At 42.1% G+C, this 22,746-nt stretch overlaps 1 long non-coding RNA gene across 1 annotated transcript in view; it reads right to left on the bottom strand.

Moving 5' to 3' along the window:
* The window catches only part of LOC135181104 (uncharacterized), an 80,246-nt gene that overhangs the window by 40,103 nt on the left and 17,397 nt on the right, over positions 1-22,746 (bottom strand). Inside the window, exon 2 of the long non-coding RNA XR_010304725.1 lies at positions 13,304-13,399. This is a non-coding gene — a long non-coding RNA (uncharacterized LOC135181104). The remainder of the gene's footprint in view (positions 1-13,303; positions 13,400-22,746) is intronic.

The raw sequence follows: 22,746 nt of genomic DNA, 5'->3' as shown, positions 1-22,746 counted from the left end.
GAAGAACTTCCTCCTAACATCCAGCCTATACTTCCCCTGGCACAACTTGAGACTGTTCACAAGAGACCAGATGTGAAGAAGAAAATAAAGGAGTTCTTAGTACAGAATCACATTATCACAGAACTTTAGAGGTTGGAAGAGACCTCCAGAGATCATGGAGTCCAATTTCCCTGACAAGGCAGGATTTCCTAGGGTAGTTCACACAGGAATGCATCCAGGGAGGGAGTTTGAAAGTCTCCAGAGAAGGAGACTCCACAACCTCTCTGGGCAGCCTGTTTCGGTGCTCTGTCACCCTCACTGTAAAGAAGTTTCTCCTCATGTTGAGGTGAAGCCTTCTACGTTTCAATTTGTAGCCATTGCTTTAGACTTTATGCAAGCCATCCATAGACCGAACTTAAAATTTCATATTTATGCATAGCCTGACAGAGAATGCCTTTAAAAAACAAAAGGAAGATAATGTATCTCAAATTTTGCTGAGGTTATTTTTCTAGTGACACACTAAAAGAGGTGAGGATAGTTTTAGAAGGCTGGACACTCACGGAATGAAGGTTGGGTCATCAATTCATACAGTAACATTTTATGTAACACTTAACCCCCGTTGTGTTCATGAATTTGGCACTTGTAAATTCAATATAAAGCAAACAAAAATAAATCTCTGTTGGAAATTGACTGCACTGATCTATAAAGTGCCTGGAAATGGCTACTGGTGAGTATTTGGTACCTCGTGCGCTGTTAAGTTTGAATAAGAGAAGCAAGTTTGTAGTTGTAGCTTCTGCTATCTGGGAATTTGATTGGATTTAACTCTTAGAATCAGATTTCCAACATAAGGAAGCCAATTTACAAGGCCTAATGACTTCCCAAGGACAAGGACTAATAATTGTCTAAAACTTTTTTTTTTCTCTGCAAACAGATCCCAAAAGCTTGGAAAGTGACTCAGGTGGAGGTGTAGCTCATGCCCTGAGACCATAAGAATACTACCTTCTGAGCACTGACTCCAGAGAAAAAGCGAAGTGCAAGAGAAGACTCTTCATGCTGTTCCAGAAGAGCCTGTAATTTTCTTGGCAATACACCAGGTGAATGACTGTGGAGCCTTCCAACTAAGGAAACAAGGGCTAGGGATAGGAGGTGAAGATGGATTTCTACTTGAGTTACCAGGTTTTCAGAATGGACTTCCTTGCCTTCTAAACTCCTTCTCTGAGAGAAGCCTCCATGAGGCTAGATCCAGTCTTAGACTGAACCAACAATTTATGACTAAGGAGGGAAAGGGATAGGAAAAATGCAGGAGAAAAAGGGGAAGTAATGCCTTGCTGTTCAGCCAAGAGGTTCAGAATAGACCTCCTTGTTCATCCTTTGGAGAATAAGGTTAGACCTACCTCTAGTCCCAGGACTGGGCAATGGTTTATGCCTAGGAGATTAACTTATAATTAAGATGTTGGTTTTCTGTAGAGTATTATAAATTTGGGCACCCCAGGATGGCAAAAAAATCACATCTTCCTTTGTTGGCTTATTGCAAGAGGGTGGTCTTCCCTTTGCAGAAGGATGCTGATTCCCTTCACAGGATTAATCACAAGCAGATATCTTCCTTTCCTTACCAGTGGACAATCAGAGTCAGGCCCAGTACTGGGGGAGATGTTGACTCACAGGCACTGTGATCTCAGAGAACTTAATGGGCCTCATGTCAGGATCAGTATTTATAGAGTCATGAGATGGTTGACAGAATCATGCAGCATCACAGACTGCATTGGGTTGGAAGGGACCCTCGAAGATCATCTTGTCCAACCCTCCTGCAATCAGCAGGGACATCTCCAACTGGATCAAGCTGCTCAGGGCCACAGCAAGTTTGGCCTCAAATGACTGCAGCCTCAAACACATCTTTGGGCAATTTGTTCCACTGTTTCACCGTTCTCATCACAAAGAACTTCCTTCTAATGTCCAACATAGTTTCAAACCATTGCCTCTTTTCCTATCACTACAAGCCCTTCTAAACAGACCTCTCCTTTGCATTTATAATAAAAATGGGTATGAAACATAAATATTATTACCAAATGTTGTAACAGTTGGGTCATTACTGAAATTATGAGGCTGGCAACTCTTGTGAAAGCAATGTGATGTTCTTCTGTCTGAGTACTTGAAATGGGTAACTTCATCTGTAGTTGTTGGAGGTAGATCAGGACCTTGTTTTTCATTTCACCCATTTCTCAATTTCAGAACATCTCTGTTCAGAGTCAAGAACTAATATAATGGGCAAACTGACAAATTGCAATGGATGATCTCCCCCAGGAAAAGAAATGCCCTTTTTTTGAGGGGGAAATGGGGAAGCAGGAAGGCAGGGCTTTATCATATTGCAAACATTCTTCCAGACAGATGCAGACTTTCTTGAGAGATAATCTGATGATCCCTGCTCTGGGTTTCCTCTTTTAAATACAGCTCAGCTGATGCAGCTTTTCCACAGACTCTTTTGCCATCTGTTTTGATGTTAAAATTAGTTTAAATTGTAGATATGATTTTGGTCCATTCTTCCTTTTTTTTTTTCATGCTGTTTTGAACGTAATGAATTTGTAATGAATTTGTAGTGGGAAAAAAAGGAAGAGAGAGAACCATTTGATTAGCAAAATCATTTACTGCAGTCAGAACATCTTCATTTATCTTCCTCAGTTGGCCTTAGAGGAGTATTTGGCTACTTCTGGTTGGTTTTTTTTTGTGTGGAGTAATTATTAGGTGGTTTTGTTGGCTCAGCTGGACAATTGTATAATAAATGAGAAAATTCTGAACGAGGTCTCAATCACTAAAAAGTCAGACATTCAGAGCAACCATCTAACTGTAAAGCACTTGTTCCAGTATGTCCTCATAGCTGAAGATCACATCGTTACAGTGAAGGCAAGCAACTTTTCTCATTGTACTTAACAAGGGCAGTGTGATGATTTTCATGGTGAGGGTTAGGTGTAACACCACCAGCAGTGCACAGCCTACCACTAAGTCTTGTGTCCAGCAGGAGTAGGGAGGTGGTTTCCCCCTTGTACTCAGCTTTGGTGAGGCCACACCTTGAGTATTCTGTTCAGTTTTGGGCAGTGCAATACAAGAGAGATGTGGAGGTGCTGGAGTGGGTCCAGAGGAAGGCAATGAAGCTGGTGTAGGGTCTAGAGAATAAATCTTATGAGGAGCAACTGAGGGAGCTGGGGCTGGGTAGTTTGAAAAAGTGGAGGCTGAGGGAAGACTTTGTGGCTGTCTATAACTACCTGAAGGGACATTGTGGTGAGGCTGCTGCTGGTCTCTTCTCACAGGTAGCTGAAGACAGAACAAGGGGGAATGGCCTCAAGATAAGACTGGGTAGGTTTAGATTAGATATTGGGAAAAAGCTTTTTCATAGAGAGAGTGGTCAGAGACTGGAATGTGCTGCCCAGGGAGGTGGTGGAGTCACTGACCCTGCGTGTGTTTAAGAGTCGTTTGGATGGGGTGCTTAAGGATATGGTTTAAGGTGAATCTTGTAGAGCAGGGTTATAGGTTGGACATGGTGATCCTGAGGGTCTTTTCCAACCTGGATGTTTCTCTGATTCTGTGTGATACTGTGAAGCTGGTGAAGGGTTTGGAGAGTAGGTATCAGGAGGAGAGGCTGAGGGAACTGGGATTGTTTAGCCTGAAGAAAAGGTTGAGAGGAGACTTCATTGCTCTTTACAGCCATCTGAAAGGAGGTTGGAGTAAGGCTGGTGTTGGCCTCTTCTCCCAAGTAACTAATGACAGAACAAGAGGAAATTGCCTCAAGCTGCACCAGAGGCTTAGGTTGGATATTAGGAAGACTTTCCTTCCTGCAGGAGTGGTCAGGCATTGCCCATGGAGGGAAATGATAGTTACCATCCCTGAAGGTGTTCAAAAAATGAGTAGATGTGGCACTTCATGACATGATCTAGTGGTCACAGAGGTGTTGGGTAGAAGGCTGGACTTGATGACATTAGAGGACTTTTCCAACCTTAATGATTCTATGGAAGCATGTCTGAGGTACATAGACATGGTGCAAGTTTCATACATGAGCTTCAGCATTTGTCTGATATTTATGCTAGACCATAGGTAAAGAAAATGAGTGACATGGCTGAGGATAAGAATCAGACTTGATGACGCTTTGGTACACTTCTCCATAATAGATTTAAAACTGGAAAGACCACTGCCTGTGTTTCTTTTTCTGTTCCCACTCATTTCTTTGCTGATGAATTCTATTAAAGTTACTTGTAATAAGCACATCTGTTTTGCTGAATGTTTGCAAACTGGCAAATCTCACAGGTTTCTATTCTTGTGGACAAACACAAATATCCACAATGAGACTTCTGTGTTTTCAGACAACTGACAATGCAAATAGAGGAACAAGCAAAGAAAATTATGTTCCAATGGCCATGTGTATCTTGTAGAAGTACTGCAAGCTTGTTTGTAATAGTCTTTATTTTGGAAATAGATGAAAGAAGAGCCCAGCAGTATTTACTAAAGATCACCCAGGAGATAAAGAAGATGCATAAATGAAAGAAAGGACTGACTGATAGTTAACAAATTCTTATATACATCACATTGTCATTTATGGACAATAAACTGTTCTACTGGTTGCTAAGCATTTAGCTGGCAGCAGATGAAAAAGAAGTCTGATGTTGATGCTGGCCCAGAAACCTAACATTACTCAGCAATGTATTTATGAGTGTTGTAAATATCACATGTGGAAAAACCTACTAACAGCTCTTTGGGTGTGTAAGTGATTACAATTGCATATACTTCATTGTGTAAGGTCAGCTGTAAACATTCATTGAACTGGAGTCTGTGTCATGTATCTCAGCTGCTGCTTAGTCCTTGCTTCTTTCCTAGGCTATCTCCTAGAATCACAGAATTACACAATAGTCTGTGTTGGAAGGAACCTCAAAAGATCATCTAGTCCAACCCCATCTGCAGTACACAGAGGCATCCTCAATGACATCAGAACTCTGTCGAGCCTCACTTTGAATATTACCAAGAATGGGGCCTCAGCTACTTTCCTGGGGTACCTATTCCAGTGTTCCACCACCTTCAAAGTAAAGAACTTGTTCTACTTCCTCCTGATGAGAATCTTTAAAATAGTCCTCTGGTTATGTCCTGGTAGAGGCCAAATGCAAATCCCAAAACCACTTTTACCTAGATCCTGTCTAGAATATGAAACTGAGTGACTTCTCAGCTGAACAATCAGGTCAGCAAGGGTCATTTTATCTCTTAGTATCTGTGTATAGAATGTGTGTGTCTTTGAGCATTGTTTCAAAAGAGAACATGCTGGAGATGGTTGTGAACATAGAAAGGTTATCTTAATGTTGTGGCATTTCATCTGGAAATAGAATAGGCCTAGCAGAGACAGTCTCCACCTCATGTGACACTGTCTGCTGCCAGAAAGACTCATCTCCAGCCCACTAAAAAAGAAGGTAACAGCACTTATTGGTGTGGCCATACAAGAGTCAGGAGAGACTCATGCCAATGAACAACAGACAGAAACACACTTCATGACATCTTTTCACTCATCTGAAAAAACCCAACCAAAAGAACAAAATGGTAGGAAGTTAATTTAAGGTAGGATTTTGTTTAAGACAAGGAAACAGCAACTATTAATCTCATTTAAATAGGATAAGTTGTAGCCTCAATAATGTTCACTGTAATTATATGTATGTGTGAAAAACACAGTCAAGGAGTAAAGGTGCTGAATTAACTTTAAACCTGTAGTTATGGCTCTAGAAAAAAAATGCAAGTTTAACTCTGATGTAAGTGTTGAGCTTCTCCCTCCTGTCAAGAGGAATTCACCCACACGGGGATAATTTTTCTCAATGACTTCACCTCAGGGTTCTGCTTTTGCATCTGGCTCACTGCTTTTGATGCTGCAGAGGAGGACTCCCCTTCTCACAAGCATCCTTTTGCTTTCTGCACTTGCTGAGCTTTTTCAGGGCTAGAGTGCTGGCTGGAGGCTGTACCTTCCTTCTTCCAGTGTATGTGTGTTCAGCCAGGCATTACTTGCTCTAGAATATCTATTTTGCATAGTAGCAGCAGTGAGGTGACACTGACTGAAAGATACTGCAGTAAACACTTCAGAGTAAATCAGGAATATTACTGAGACTTTAAGTAAGATTTTTTAAGTAAAAGAGCACAGTGTAAGGAAAGGATAGTACAAAGATAACTGAAGATTAAAGAGCAAGAAAGACAAGGCCTGTGAGCATCACATAACAGGTAATTAACAAGGAAATTAATTTTTTCCAATAATAATCTACTGCTGTGGAACTAAGTTGTGAAAATGCTGCCACCATCTGGAAGGAAGAAAACAGAATCCTGACTTCCTTGCTACTGGCTACGAAAAATATTTCAGACAGTAATAGAGTAGATTTCTGCCTACATAAACAACTGGGCCAAATCACAGCAATGAATGAGAGTTGGAGTTATTCAGCTCAGAGGAAAGAAGACTCTGGGGAGACCTTATTGCAGACTTTAAGTACAAGGGGACTTAAAAGAAGGATGGGGACTTTTTAGCAGAGCCTGTTGCAACAGGACAAGGGGTAATGGCTTTAAGTTAAAAAATAATAGATTTAGACTGACATAAAACACTTTTTTTTTTGCAGTGAGGGTAGTGAAACACTGGCACAGGTTGTCCAGATTGGTGGCAGATGCCCCATTCATCAAAACATTCACAGCCCGGTTGGTCAGGGCTCTGAGCAACATGATCTAGTTAAAGATGTTCCTGCTCACCACAGGGCATTTGGACTAGATGACCTTTAAAGGTCCTTTCCAAACCAAACCATTCTGTGATTCAGTTTTCAGGAATAGAGGGCAGGCTCATAGCCTGGTTCACATAGCTGTGTATTTCAGTGGTGTTTGGGAAGGAGGAGAACAGATAACATTCAAGCAACTGAAAAAGTGCTTGTGTACACTAAAAACTCTTACAGAGCATGTCTGGGTTTGAGAGAAACTTCCAATAAAGGGAGTTTATTAACAGCTTCACAGTTTCCTTCTGAATGTAAACTGCCTTTGCAGTCATATATTTTGCTGAACTTGGAATCTAATTTTAGATATTATTTCCTTCACGCTCAGTTCCTCCTCTATTTCTTACTTCCAATGATAGCTGAATTTGTAGATGTATGCATGTAGATGTAGAAGCATTTAAAAATCTACCATGAAATATTTTTACAGACTCAAATCTCCTATTAACTGTGCAGTGTAAGAATTGTAAAAACTAGTTTTTTTAATATTTGTAGGTGTTGTATAAGACTTGGCTGTTAATATTATTTCTTTATTCAGTATGAGGCAGTGGTTTAATTCAATTTTAAGACGTGAATGCTCCTTTCATGCATGTACTTGAGCAAGTTTGTTATACAAACAGAACCCTTATTGACTTGATTGGATAGGGCTGAGTGCTAGGTTGGATTGGATGATCTTGGAGATCTCTTCCAATCTGGTTGACTCTGTGATTCCATAACTTTGTAAATTAAGACAGACATAAGTGACTTGGAGAAGGGAAATCTACTATTTGCCCATTAGAGAGAAGCACAGCCTTCCCACATGAAAAATCAGAACTATTAATTCCTTAATGTCTGAAGTCAATCCAAACAGCATAGTAAAAAGACAGATAAACCCAGGAAAGTCTGTACTTTTAATTAATTTCTACTAATGTAGAAAATACCTGGCTCTTCAAGAAGGGCTAGGAAAATGTCTTGGGAATAATAAAAAAACAAGTGGATCCAGAACAAATCCTTCCACAAAGGAACTAGATTACCACAGCATCCTGATGCTGTCTGTGAGCTGCAAAAGACCAACTTTCTGAAACTTCAGCTTGTTAACTGAAGCTTGCTTGCGTCATCTGTACTTTAAGTACATAGTATAGAATCATAGAATCAACCAGGTTGGAAGAGACAGCAATGAGGTCACCCCTGAGCCTCCTCTTCTGCAGGCTAAACAATCCCCAGCTCCCTCAGCCTCTCCTCATAGGGTTTATGTTCCAGGCCACTCACCAGATTTGTTGCCCTTCTCTAGACATGTTCCAGCACCTCAACATCTCTCTTGAATTGTGGGGCCCAGAACTGGACACAGTACTCAAGGTGTGGCCTGACCAGTGCTGAGTACACACCTTGAGTATAGTTCTTCTATACAGTTTGCTAGCCATATAACCTATGTATATATATATAAATTATAAGAATAGAGAGGGGAAAGGGCAACTTAAATTTAAGACATCCATGGTTCTTGCAGGATGAAATCTGCAGAAGTGGTTGCAATCATTGACTTTCATACATTGATACCATCAGGAACCTCCTTATGCATTTATGTGAATTGAGTCTGAAATATGTGACACCTGCATATATAGAATCAGAATCACAGAATCAGAACAGTTTGGGTTGGAGAAGACCTTTAAAATCATCAAGTCCAACTGTTAGCAGATTCAGTTCCAAGTCTGGTGCTAAACTATGTCACTCAGCACCACACGTGTGTGTGCGTGTGTGCTTGCTAAAAACCCTCACAAAGCAAAACAAAAAAATCCACACCCAAACCCAAACATACAGAAACTAGTGTTCTGTGCTGTGCTTCATCAAAAGAGTTGTGCTCTCAATCCCCTTACTGTGGGGTTACTTCTATTCAAATGATTAGGAAATAACCAGCAGCTAAAAGATGGTAAATAGGAATCAGTTCTAGTGTAGATGAACACAACGTATCATTGAAGAGAAAGTCAGTACAATGCCTATATTAACTTGTGCAATCACACATAACCATTATAAATGATATGAACCTTCTTGTCCCAGATTCAGTTGATCAAACACCAGTGAAATCTGCCAAGCTTAGAAAGCAAATACTGGGAGCTGCATTTAGCTATGTTCACAGAAATAGAAGCAGAAGGCAAACTTTGGAAGTGAATTTAGAGATCAGCATGCAAAGCATAAGCTTGCCTTCAAGAGAAGATGTGAACTTGCCAGTGTCTTTCCTGACAATGTTATGGCAGATCAGGTGATACATTGTGCTGGGGATGTTGGAAAAATGTTGTCCTGAGCTGTTACACAGCAGCTGCATGCGTGGAGCAGCTGTAATGTGAGATTGGAGCAGTAAAGGCAGGGGCTAGTGGTAGTTTGGAAGAGAGGTGCAAGGACATTGCTGCATAAATACACTGCTTGCAGTATTTCTCCTGTTTTGGTTTTTTTAATGGTTAACTGAGGTTGGAAGGGAACAAATACTGTAAGATAAACCATTGCAATAAAAATACAGCTGCAGCAATCTAGTCAAAGTGCCAAGCAGCATTATACAACTTTCCTGATCTTTTACTAGTTCTGGGTTTTCAGTCAAGCCTGCATGTCCCAAATTAAAGTTATACTGTTTCTGTTTAAAGGCAGAGGGAGAATTGTTTCTTGGTGATTATCCACTGCTTATGAAACAGGATATTTCATGTAAACTGTGGTTGCATCTGGCAATTCCAGGAATCATTCTTTGCTCACCAGGAAAACATTCAGAAAACAAATTACTATTTGAACTGGTTGCCTTCAGAGAGAAATGGCAAACTTGCTGTTCCACAAACAGAAATAAAATTGTCCTGGGTTTTGTTTCATTGTTGTTAAAAGGAAATCTTTAGGAAGACTGCTTTCTGCCAAACTGTTCAGAGTACTGATGCTAGTGTGGATGGTTTGTGAAAGAAGCACTTGAGCTGCAAAAGAAGGAAAGCTAAATGGAGGTGGGAAAAGAGTAGAGGTGCTTGAGGCATTTGTAAGGAAGGAAGATTCTTGATTAGGCTCTGTTTCATTAGCAGCCAGATGTGATTTATGTTACTCAAAGAAGTTGCACCAAAACCCCACTCATCTTTGACACTCTTCCTAAATATTTTCCCATCTGTCAGGATCCACCTCTCCAGGATCTATGTAGGAATAATTTTCAACACATGTTTTTGCTTAATTAAAGTGTGCTTCAATGCAGTATGGCTTGACTGTTCAGTGCCCTGAGCCCTGCAATTTGATAAGCAAAATTCACAGAATTACAGACAGATAGCAGCTGGAGGGGACCTTTGGAGAACATAGAGTGCAACACTTCTGGCAGAGCAGGTTCATCTAGAGCAGGCTGTACAGAATAGTGTCCAGGTGGTCTTTGAATGACTCCAGAGATGGAGACACCACCGCCTCAATTTATTTGCATATATGAGTACTTTAGTGGTCTTAAAAGCTCTCTGCAAAGGCAAATGGATTGTATGTGCCTTCTTCATAGCAGTCTTTCACTTTGAAAAGACCTCCAAGATCATCAAGCCCAACCATCAACCTAAGACCACCATGGCCATTAAACCATGGCCTGCTGGACATTTCCTCTTTCTTATGGACAGATGTATTTACAAATTACCAGGTAAATAAATTGGGTTAGAAGCAAATTTAACACCAAGGCAAAACAGTGAATGTATGTGGAGGTATCTTTCAGGACTTGGAAGGCACTGTGGAAGAGAACAGAGAAAGTTGTGTTTCTGAGTTTCTTTAGCTTTTGAGCAAATAAATATAAAAATTGAAGCATTTGTGAGTTAAATCTCTCTGAATGTTTTCTGTGAATAATTCAACGTAGCATCCTTATGCTATCGACTCATGGACAACAGACTGACTATACTGGCAGGAGGTTTAAAGCTACAAAGATGGTATGAATGAAAAGATCATTACACAGATAGATTGCTCAGCATGCCCCACCTAACACTATATGTCACACCATGACGACTGAAAGGAAGCCAATCACATACAAATACCACTCATTGAATCACAGCATCATAGGATTGTTTTGCCTGGAAAAGATCATTGAGTCCAACCTTCAACCTAAGACCACCATGGTCATTAAACCACGTCCCCAAGAGCCACATCCACACATTCCTTGAACACCTCCAGGGACAGCAACAGTATACTAAAAAACAACATATTTTCAGACTTTTGTATTAAAACTGGACTTTTTTATGTCACAACTTCACTGTAGCAATAGTTGTCACAAAACTCTATTCAGTAATGAGCTGCAATAGAAATTTACATACAGGATGTCTCTATCTTATCTTCCCATACTAAAGAAACTTTGAAAGTCATAAATAGATATATTGTCACCTTTCACTTAGGCCAGACAGAGCATAAATGAATTGCATTCATGACACTGAAAATCAGCCCTTGCCATTATCTTGATTATTTGCAGAGTATGTGTGTTTTGCCATTGAGTAATGCAAGGATTATACTACTAAGGTTCTACTGGGCAGTTCAGACACCATTTGCTCCTTAATACAGTGGAGGATAAAAAGCCCATTCAGTTTATAACTGTCTCTTAAAATCTTATTTTTTGTTATAAAAATGTTGTTGCTGCTTATGGTAAGAACTGCATTTCTAAGTGGTCAATAATGTTGTTTCTTTTTGCTGCATATTAGGCTAGACTGGTTCAATATATCTCAGTTTAAAGCATTTTAGAACTGAAGCAGAGTTTTGCAGTACAGCAAGTATTCTGCCTTTTAAGGAGCTCACTAGCAATAAAAGCTTTAAGAAAGACATTTCAAAATTGCACACTAAAAGCAACTAATCCCAGTTTTGCCTTGGAGAATTGAGGTCTTGTTTAATAGCTTAGGTTGACGGTTTCAGCCACAATTAGAAGAGTCTTCCTGACTTTCATGACGATTGTAAGCTACTTGAGAGATGGTTCCTTTGTGAGTGGGTGAGGAAATACGTTTAGAAAGAAATATACTGCAGAACCTACAAAACATTGTCTGTTGGCAAAATGGAGCAGGGTTGACAAACCAAAGGAGTTTAGGCATTTAAATGCATTCCGTGTCCAAGAGAAAGATCCTCCAAATTCCTGTTTCATACATAGATGCTGACAGAACTTCGGGTCACACACTTGCTCAGAACAGATGTTTCATGGACATGTTTTGAGGTCCTCAGCCTTGTATCTTACACATTTTTTTCTCAGAAGATTTGGTTTAAATATCTATCTACCTGCCTACCTATCTATCTATCTGCTGTGGCTAGGTCAGTGCAAAAAGTAAGCTTGGGTTATTCCCAGTCTGTGCTACCTTGGGTTCTGTGCTAGTTTGAAGCAGGGTAGAATGTTTTGGTGAGAAGAACTAGATCATAGGCTGTGAAAGGAAAACAATGGTGATGTCTACTCCCCTCAGAGTCTTGCTGAAGAAGAAAGGAAAACATTAGATAACACTCTTGCCATTTTGTCTCACTCTGCCTTGGGCTTCTGACTGAGCTGCATCTCCCTAACCTCACCTTCCACTCACCTTTGCTTCTTAACCTCTTGGCTGAACCTCCATTCTTCCTTGGGACTGGGGTAAGGTTGAGAGGGGCAGGGGGAAGGTGCAGGGGTGGTTGAGAGCCCCTTCTGGGGACTCAGGTTTCTGGGAGGGGAGTTGTGTTTCTGTATTACCTTTTACCTTGTATATGTCTGTCTATAACTGTATATACTGTAAATATCTGCTTGTATATTGAGCTAGCTGTAAATAAATAGCTTCATTTATATTCCCAGAGCCGTCTGAGCCTAGTCTGGGTGATTTCTAAAGTGTAGGGGGGCAGGGAACACCCAAACCATCACAGGTTCCTTGCAAAATCTTGCTATCAAAGATGGCAGTAGAAGGTAGTAAGAAGAACATATTCTTCCCAGTCCCTAAGGAAGCACAGAAAAGTCTTTCTACTAGAAAGTGTGTTTGCACTGGGGAACGTCATCTACTGCTCTTCAGTTTTGGCATCTCCTTTAGCTTTTTGCATTTGGTACACTGTAAAGCTTGCTGTGATCAAATCCTACCCTGAGTAATCCATCAACATTAAGCTACAGAAAATCATTCTGTTCAAGTATTTTGAAAGGCAAGCACGTTTACAAAGGTAGACATTATAAAAACTAAAACCTGAAATATTAGAGACGTGGAAGTGCTTTAAGCTTGGAGATGCCAGTTTCAACTGCTGTAGACTGCTCAGCACATTTCATAGAATCAGGCTGTCAGCCAATAAAACAATATTGTAGTTTTGTTGAGCCTGCATAGAGAAGGGAAGGTATGGACACAAATAAAAGCCCTGAGGTTTATTCTGCATTCTGAGAAAGAAAAGCAGCAATTGCATAGGTTTAGAGCTGATTTACACATTGAGGGGCAGCTACTGAAGCATGCACTCTGATCCATACTACCACATTGGTCTTCTGGTGGGCTTTCTTACCTGGGGCAGCACATCCCCATCATGCAAGTTCACAGAGAGTTGAAGAATTGCCTGTCTCTATGTGGGTGGAGCAGGCATCTTATTTACTGTACCCCACATGCCTTGTAAATCAGTAAGTCAGATTTTACACAGGTAGCACTTCTTACCTCGTAGCTTTTCTCCTTAGTAGTATTTTATGTCTTTCTTGCCATTCTGTTTCCTGCTCCCTCTGTCTTCTGTTTGAAAGTGTTCAGGCTTCATCTCTGTGACAAGGGAGAGGTAGGGAGAGTATGAATACTATGAGTTCAGATTTGCTGTGCCACAGCAGGTCGACTCCTCAAGCATTACTATAAATTAACCACAAGATATGTATTTTTGATTTTCTGCTTGCACTGACAGCAGCATAAATTGTGTCTAAAGGTTTAGCAGATCTTGTATGCATGTTCCATATGATTGGGAATGCTGCTCTATACCTAAACACTTTACTACCTGTGAACTCAACAAGGATATGATTTCTGCTGGTTTGGAATGCAGATATGAGTTTGCAAAAAGATAAAGAGAGTTTGGAAGATGAAGCTATGGAGATGAAACCGTGAAAGGAGATTTAAAAGCCAAGTAGAAAGCTAGATTGAAAGGCAGCATCTTTTTCACTGCATTTCTACCTCTACTAATGCATGCTCTGCCTCATTTCCATTCAAACGTGTACAAAGCAGTTGGTTAGTCTCCTGCAAAAGGATAATGTCAAAACAACTTGTAGTAAAAGGAATAGAGGAGCATTTGGTACCTTTTGTTACTGCACCATAACCCATTAGTGCATTACACCTGGCATTAATGTAAATATGATAGTTTTGCTGTATAGAAACTGTCATTTTGAAGTATAAATATGAGAAGAGAAAAAATATGTCCCCAGCTGTGTAAAGCAATGATTTGTTTTTCTCAGTTAGAGGCTAACTCTCAAACAACAGGTGTTTTCTCTTGCTTGGTTTTTACAGATCTGTTCAGAAACCAGGCAATTAAGTTGATATAAGAACAAACCAGTGGGAGAGTGCTCTGTTTTGACAACATTATGAAAACACTTACATATTGGTAGCGTCCTGTATTGAGTACAGATTGCTAGCCCCATATTTATTTCTCATTAATCTTAATTGTTCTTTTTACCCTAGTCCTGCAAATGATCTAACCCTGCATTTAAGTGTAAAAATACTTTTGCTGTGTTTTACAAGAGTGGGCAGATGGATTTCTAGCTGGACTTTTACCTTTCTGCCATTCTCCCTGCATGGCCTAACTAGATGCCTGTACTCCTCTTGTGTTGCCTGCCCCTTCTTCCAGAAATCTCCTTTTTTTAAGTCCCAGCAGAAGTTCCCTGTTCACAGTCTCACAATATCACCAAGGTTGGAAGAGACCTCACAGATCATCAAGTCCAACCCTTTAACACAGAGCTCAAGGCTAGACCATGGCACCAAGTACCACATCCAACCTTGCTTTGAACAGCTCCAGGGACGGCGACTCCACCACCTCCCCGGGCAGCCCATTCCAGTGTCCAATGACTCTCTCAGGGAAGAACTTTCTCTTCACATCAAGCCTAAATTTCCCCTGGTGTAGCTTGAGGCTGTGTCCTCTTGTTCTGGTGCTGGCCACCTGAGAGAAGAGAGCAACCTCCTCCTGGCTACAACCTCCCGTCAGGTAGTTGCAGTTGTTCAGCCAGACCTGTCACCTTCTCCCCCCATCCATCTTACAGCACGTGGGGACAGCCTGCTCCTGTACCTCTGAGACTTCTTCCTTGAAGAATCCTGGACCCTTTTGCTCTTCAGGACTGTCTCCCATGGGAATCCCTCAACCAGTGTCCTGAAAGGCCAAAGACTGCCCTCCGTAAGTCCACGGCAGTGGCTTTCCTGACTCCCTTACTTCCCCACGTTATTTCTGTTATTCTGTTATTTCATGGTCATGAAGCTCAAGATGGCCTTTAACCACCACATCCCTCACCAGTCCTCCTCTGTTTGCAAGCAGCAGGTCATGTCAGGTACCTCCCCTGGGTGGCTCACTCACCAGCTACGCCGGGCAGTTCTCTCCCACACGCTCCAGGAGCCTCCTAGCCTGTTTCCTCTCTGCTGTGCTGCAGTTCCAGCAGATGTCCAGCAAGGGTTGGAGGCTGTGAGGCTTCTGCTAGCTGCTAGTTGAATACTCCATCTTCCTCTTCAGCCTGGATGGGTGTTCTACCATAGACCCCCAGCAGGATATCTGCCTCGTTGGTCTTTCCCCTCGCCCTTCTCCAGAAGCACCTGACCTTGCCTTGACATTCACTGAGCTGCACACAACCCAAACACTCCCTAAAATCCACTCCAGTGCCTCCATCACAGCTGGCTCAGTTTAGGGCCAGGAGCTGCTCAGGACCAGAGGACACAAACAGCACTGACTCCCTTTCAGGGAGCACAAATGAAAATGCCACACCCTGGTTGGAAGTGCAAAGGGAGATTCTCTTTGCAGGCACCTGTGTACCCGAGGGCAGCCTCCCCCGGCAGGGAGGTTGCACTCGGTGGTCTCTGGAGGTGCCTCCCAACCCTGACGGCTCTGTGATTCTGTGTGACCAGGCCAGTAGAATGAAGGCATTCACAAACTAGGCCATGTCTACCGGACTCAAACCGGGCAGGATCCTCCACCCCTTCCGCCCTCAGCAGGCCTGAGAGCAGGCCAAAACTGCCCTCCCCAGCTCAGGCCTACAAGGCCCCAGCAGGCCGCGTGAGGCAGCTCAAAACTGCCTGCCAGCCAGCAGCCATCTCCCCAGGCAGGGCTTGAGAGAGGGAGGGAGGAGGACTCCTCCCACAGAGGGGAGTGAAGGCAGGAGAGGCAGGCAGGAGAAGAGAGCAATCTCTCTTCCCGGAGAGAGGAGTGAAGGCAGGAGAGGCAGGCAGGAGAAGAGAGCAATCTCTCTTCCCAGAGAGAGGAGTGAAGGCAGGAGAGGCAGGCAGGAGAAGAGAGCAATCTCTCTTCCCAGAGAGAGGAGTGAAGGCAGGAGAGGCAGGCAGGAGAAGAGAGCAATCTCTCTTCCCAGAGAGAGGAGTGAAGGCAGGAGAGGCAGGCAGGAGAAGAGAGCAATCTCTCTTCCCGGAGAGAGGAGTGAAGGCAGGAGAGGCAGGCAGGAGAAGAGAGCAATCTCTCGTCCCAGAGAGAGGAGTGAAGGCAGGAGAGGCAGGCAGGAGAAGAGAGCAATCTCTCTTCCCGGAGAGAGGAGTGAAGGCAGGAGAGGCAGGCAGGAGAAGAGAGCAATCTCTCTTCCCAGAGAGAGGAGTGAAGGCAGGAGAGGCAGGCAGGAGAAGAGAGCAATCTCTCTTCCCGGAGAGAGGAGTGAAGGCAGGAGAGGCAGGCAGGAGAAGAGAGCAATCTCTCTTCCCAGAGAGAGGAGTGAAGGCAGGAGAGGCAGGCAGGAGAAGAGAGCAATCTCTCTTCCCGGAGAGAGGAGTGAAGGCAGGAGAGGCAGGCAGGAGAAGAGAGCAATCTCTCTTCCCAGAGAGAGGAGTGAAGGCAGGAGAGGCAGGCAGGAGAAGAGAGCAATCTCTCTTCCCGGAGAGAGGAGTGAAGGCAGGAGAAGAGAGTGATATCACCCAGGCACTGCCTTGTAAGCTGGGATACCAGAAATCGGAGCAGAAGAACAATGTTACAGTTTCTTGGGACAACCAGGTCCATCCTCTGGGAGTCTCTATCTCTTTTTGGAGTACTTTGTCTCCGTGGTCTTCTTAAGGGAACCCGGGCCCCCAAACCACCTAAGTATTTTCTACCCAAACCAGATGCTAAGTGGACAGCTCATACGAGTGGGGAGAGCTATGTTTTCATAGTTACTGCAGCTAAAAAACCCTTCAGGTGCATTAACAATCAGTTGTCCATGATCATAGAATCATAGAATCAAGAAGGTTGGAAGAGACCTCCAAGCTCATCCAGTCCAACCTATCCTCCAGCCCTAGCCAGTCAACTAGAGCATGGCACTAAGTGCCTCAGCCCGTCTTTTCTTGAACACCTCCAGGCACGGTGACTCCACCACCTCCCTGGGCAGCCCATTCCAATGGCAAATCACTCTCTCTGTGATCATCATCTAAACACACTTGCAACTTGCACAAATATCTGCTCATCCTAGCTGCAAATCATGTGTGGTATTTTTCCATCCCAAACTTGCATGAGCTTGGTCTCCTTAATGCCAGGCTTTACGATGCTGGAAGAGGACATTCCCTTCCAAATCACAGAGCACACACAGAAGAGGACAAATGGTGGTGTCCTAGGTTGCATTCAGATTCACAATAAACCAAAATGTAATGGCCAGAGCTACTTTCAAGTTAGTGCAGAAAGCATAATGGATGTTGCATTTGCTCACATCAATGCCTCGCAATCAGCATTCAAATTGCTAACATTACTTAAGCTACCTAGTGGGGGAAAAAATGGCAATGTAAAACTAAACTCTCAACTACTTTGAAATGCAGAAAGAAAAACCTGGAAGAAAAGGCAGTAAGAATGTGTTTTGAACCTACTAATGTTGAATCTTCTAATGCTTTTTTCCCAGACAATACATAAAAGTAATTAAAAAAGTTAATAGCTAAAGTTCTGTGGTTTATTCTTTATTATGTTGACTGAATAATGTATGAGATAAAGATCTATCTCTACCAAATGTTAGGAGCCTGTGTCCATTCCTAGCTCCAGTGACCTCACTTTGAAGTCATTGTGATGTTAGGTGCAAAGTGTCTGCATGGATTTGAGCTTCAAACTTTTCTTGCTGTTTTTGAGTCTTTTGCTGTAATTGGCTAGGGATGCAAAGAATATGAAAGGCTTCTACACTGGCCAAAAGATGAAGATTAAAGAAAATGATAAATAAGAGAAGTGGTGACAACCAATGTGACTGAGGAGCTCAAGAACTTTTTTTTGCCTCAGTCTCTTTCTAATCTTTCAAACCCTTCAACCTCAAGGTAGGGATGGGGGGAAATGGAGGTCCTCCCATTGCAGATGACGTTCACGCCTACCTGGTGAACCTGACTATTAGTAAGTCTGTGGCACCCAATGAGAAACACCTCTGAGTCCTGAGAGAATCTGAATGTGGTTGTGAAGCCACTCTCAATCATGTTTTAAAAGTCATGGCAGCCAGGTGAAGTCATTGGTGACTCACAAAAGGGCAACATTACGTCTGTTTGGTTAGATGGAGAGCATGTCAGGTCTCCTCTTCGATCATGGAAGAAGTGCAGATACAATCTGTGTGTATATACTGAACGATGCTTCATCAGATGTGATGTTCCTTTGTGGTTTCTAGCAATATAGTTTTTAATTTAGACTGAATGGGGAGGTAAACAAAGGCACAGTTTACTGTGTTTGCAAGAACGTTATTAATATCCAAGCTAATATTTACAGTCCTAACACAATCCACGTAATCAAGCTTTTACCAACGTTATAAACACACACCAAAAAATGATCTAGTATAAATATTTAGACCACAGAGGTCCTTCCCCAGCCTAAGCTAGGGTATATGGAGGTGACAGCTGCAGAGAGTGTTTCAAGTCTTTGAACAAGCTTCTGACACAGGCAAGGCTTGATCTCGTTCTGCAGCCCCTTTTTCCATCAGCTGTGAGTCAGGGGAAAGGCTCACAGCGTTTTCAGACTCTCAGCTTGTATGTTCGAGACACTTCTAGACACATCTTACAAATCTCACACATTCCTACTTTTCAGCACTTCTCAGCTGTATGTTTCATTGTTCATGGCAATGTATTTTCAACTGGAGTGACTGATTCAACTGGCTTATGACCTCTGACAAACAGGATGAGTCACACTGCAGCTGTGGTATTGCCTGATGCCAGCTGTAAGCACAGTGTTACCTTGTGACTTCCTATGCGACCCGACTAGCATATGTCAGCCTATTTGTTGCTTTGCTCAGGTTCTGCAATCACTACAGCCACTCCAAACATACACTTAGAATAAGGCAGTGGGAAAGCTGGCAAATGTTGTAAAAGGCTAAATCATTTCACAGAGTCTAGGAGTCATGAGCCACAGTTTAATACAGTATTTACTGCTGTAGGGATCTTTGAAATGCCCTAATAGGAAATAAACTGGCTGCTGTCATGGATGCAGAAACATCACCAAAAGTAAATCCAGTTGGATTAACTGTAAAAAGTGACATGCACATACAAATCAATTTGTTTATTGCCTAAGAGGAATAAAAGCAGTAGCAGCCAAGAATTTTCCTTTCCTTCTCCCTTGCCTGCCTTCCTCTCTCTTCACCTCTCAGCCCTTCTTCCTCTCTTTCTCTCCTCCCCTTCCCTGACATAAGGTTTGGGCTATTCTTAATTCTCATTGTAGAAATACCTGGAATTATACATATGAACTCAGGATCTCTACGAACTTGTGGAAGGCAGAAATAAAACTTTGTGTAGTTCACCTATTACCCCATGGGGTTTCTGATAAAATGAAAATTGTTACTCATGGTTATCTCAGTAAACTGTCTTTAAATATTTGGTGTTGTTTCAGTAACAATGACTGCTAGGATGCACTGTAATAGGACCAGCAGTTTTTCCAGTAACAGTGACTGTTGACAAAATTGAAGAGCTTTAATAAATGCTTATTAAATAATTATTTAATCTTAATGATTTTTTTTTTCTCCCATTACAAGCATTCTCATAAAATTTACAGGCTTTGATAATAGCAAATATAGTAGCTAACAACATGGAAAGACAGTTTGACAATCAGATCAAGAGAGGTTCTTCTCCCTCTTTACTCTGCACTGGTGAGGCCATGTTAGGAATACTGTGTCCAGTTCTGAGCTCCCTGGCTTGAGAATGAGAAGGACTTGCTGGAGAGGGTACAGCAAAGGGCTACAAAGATGGGACATCTCTCTTAAGAAGAAAAATTGAAAGTATTTGGGCTTTTTATTCTGGAAAAGAGAAGACGGAGAACAGATCTCATAAATGCTTACAAATACTTAAAGGGTGGTTGTCAGGAGGATGGGACCAGTCATTTTTTCAGTGGTGCCCAGTGACAGGGCAAGGGGTAACAGGCACAAACTCAAACATAAGAAGTTCCATCCAAGTATGAAGAGGAGCTTCTTTAATTTCAGGGTGACAGAGCACCGAAATAGGGTGCCCAGAGGGGTGGTGAAGTCTCAATCTCTGGAGACATTCAAAAGTTGCCTGAACATGTTCCCGTGTGACCTTTTGTAGGTGAACCTGCCCTAGCAAGGGGACTGGACTAGACGATCTACAGTGATCCATTCCAAGCATTTCCAGTCTGTGATTTTTGTGATTACACCTTTCTGTCTTGGTGAAACTGCAAAAATACAGTAGATAGTAGCCTTTATGTACCCAGTATTTGTGAATCCTCTGCTAGGAAAGGAGTGGCTCAATGCCATCCCTCTTTCCCACAGCAGTTGTAAAGCCTGCTAATATTCTTGGTGCTGAACCAGTAACTCATAAGACTGGTACAGCCAGAGTATTACTGGAACAATTTTGATGTTGTTCTAATACATACCAGAAATCACAGTCAGGAAGAAATCAAGGTCTTTGGATGTGTCTGAAAGATAACTTCTGGTTTTGCATGAGGTTATTCACAATGACTGGTGCTGAAGCAGTCCTGTCAGAGCCTTAAAACTCCTTGTAAATAGACTGGACAATCTACTTCACACTGATATCCCACTGAAGTCACAGAAACATCCAGGTTGGAAAAGACCCTCAGGATCACCAAATCCAACCAATATCCCTACTCTGAAAGGTGCACCCTAAACAACATCCCCAAGCACCACAATCAAAAGACTTTAAAACACATGCAGGGTTGGTGACTCAACCACCTCCCTGGGCAGCCCATTCCCACACCTCACTACTCTCTGTGAAAAAAGATTTTCCTAATGTCCAGTCTAAACCTACCCAGTGGCAGCCTGAGATCATTCCCTCGTGTTCTATCACTCATTACCTCAGAGAGATCAGCACAACATCTCCACAATATCCTTTCAGGTACCTGTAGATAGTAATGAAGTCTTCCCTCAGCCTTCTCTTTTTCTAACTAAACAATCCCAGATCCTTCAGTTGCTCTTCATAAGATTTATTCTCCAAGCCCTTCACCAGCTTCGTTGCACTCCTCTGGACTCACTCCAGCACACAGTCAGCTGTAATAGTTTAAGACTTAGCAGTTTAAGCTGAATCTACGTTATATGAAAGTTCACTAAGTAACCATCTCTCCAAAAAGAGTGCAATGCATTGTTTGCCATGTGACGCTAACCTTTACACTCTATTTAAATGAAGTGATATAGGAAATCTAAAGCTGTCTTTTCATGCAAACCACATGCATTGAGAAGATAGCAAAGTGTAACCACTAAGCTTGAACTTACTACAGGTTTTATCTTTAGATATACAGTCTACACTATTTTAACAGCATTAACTATCTTCTTGCTTTGAAATTAGGACAGTATCTCTGCTCAAGAGGATAGAAATGGAATCATTAGGTAAAGATATCACAGTATCATCAGGGTTGGAAGAGACCTCACAGATCATCAAGTCCAACCCTTTACCACAGAGCTCAAGGCTAGACCATGGCACCAAGTGCCACGTCCAATCTTGCCTTGAACTGCCCTAGGGACGGCAAAACACAACACTACTTTTCATGAAAATCTTTTAATTGTGATTCTGCCAAATGATTTCACCTTTTACAGGGGAGTACCTGGTGTGTTTTGACATCATGCATGAAACTATGCATGTTTGCTCATTCTCAGTTTATTATGAGTCTCATTAAAACACAACTCAGCTTCACAAAGGAAAACACCTCCACAGACATTTTTACTAAAACATCTTTGGGTTTTTTCTTTCTTTCTCTTTGCTTTCTGTGCTCATTTTGATTCTGTCACACCACCTCTCATTTTCCTCTGATGCAATGTATATTGCTGTGCTTTTCTGTGTATATCTATCTAAAACCATCAACTACTACATGACTTCTGGAGTACTGCTGGTTCCTGCCCTAGCCTTCTCTGAGGTGTATCACCCTTGGGATCAGAGAATACATTTTTCACAAGTAGCTTTCCTTATCCTTTAGTATCAGTCTTAGGAACTGAATTCTTAATTACAGACAAACTCAGGTATTTAGATTATTTTTAATCCCTTTGCTTAGATTTATTTAAATATGGATGAGTCAGGTATTTGAGCAAATGAATGGCAGTTAGGTGCTTAAAGATAATTTTTAATGTGGTACTTAATGATTTTAAATGTTAAAAAAATACTTTCTATACTTATATGACAAAGTCCACAAAAGATGCTGCAAAGTTGATTTCCATGCTTGATCTGTGTTCCCCTAACTCTGGAGGGATATGATAAAAACAAAAAGGCAATCTAAATCTCAGGGAGATGCCTCTCAACCCATGAGAGGTGTCCCTAGTTGCCTGCTGTGCAGTTCAAGCAGGTATGAAAGTAGACTCATTCAAAGCTCTGTGTCTGGTAAAAGGTTTGTTAGGTTCAAAGAGGAACCTAGAGAGCTTTCCCAGCTCAAGGAAATCACTGCCTGGCAGTTGTGCTGCCAAGCACAAAGAGCTCAGAGAAGGCTCTTTTAGACTCTCCTGTTGATGTGATAAACTGGTTGGCTTATAGTTCCTATAACAGAAAAGACATAC

Source organism: Pogoniulus pusillus, chromosome 14, assembly GCF_015220805.1.
Source record: "Pogoniulus pusillus isolate bPogPus1 chromosome 14, bPogPus1.pri, whole genome shotgun sequence".
Lineage (NCBI taxonomy): Eukaryota > Metazoa > Chordata > Aves > Piciformes > Lybiidae > Pogoniulus > Pogoniulus pusillus.
This window is presented reverse-complemented; position numbering and strand designations above follow the sequence as displayed.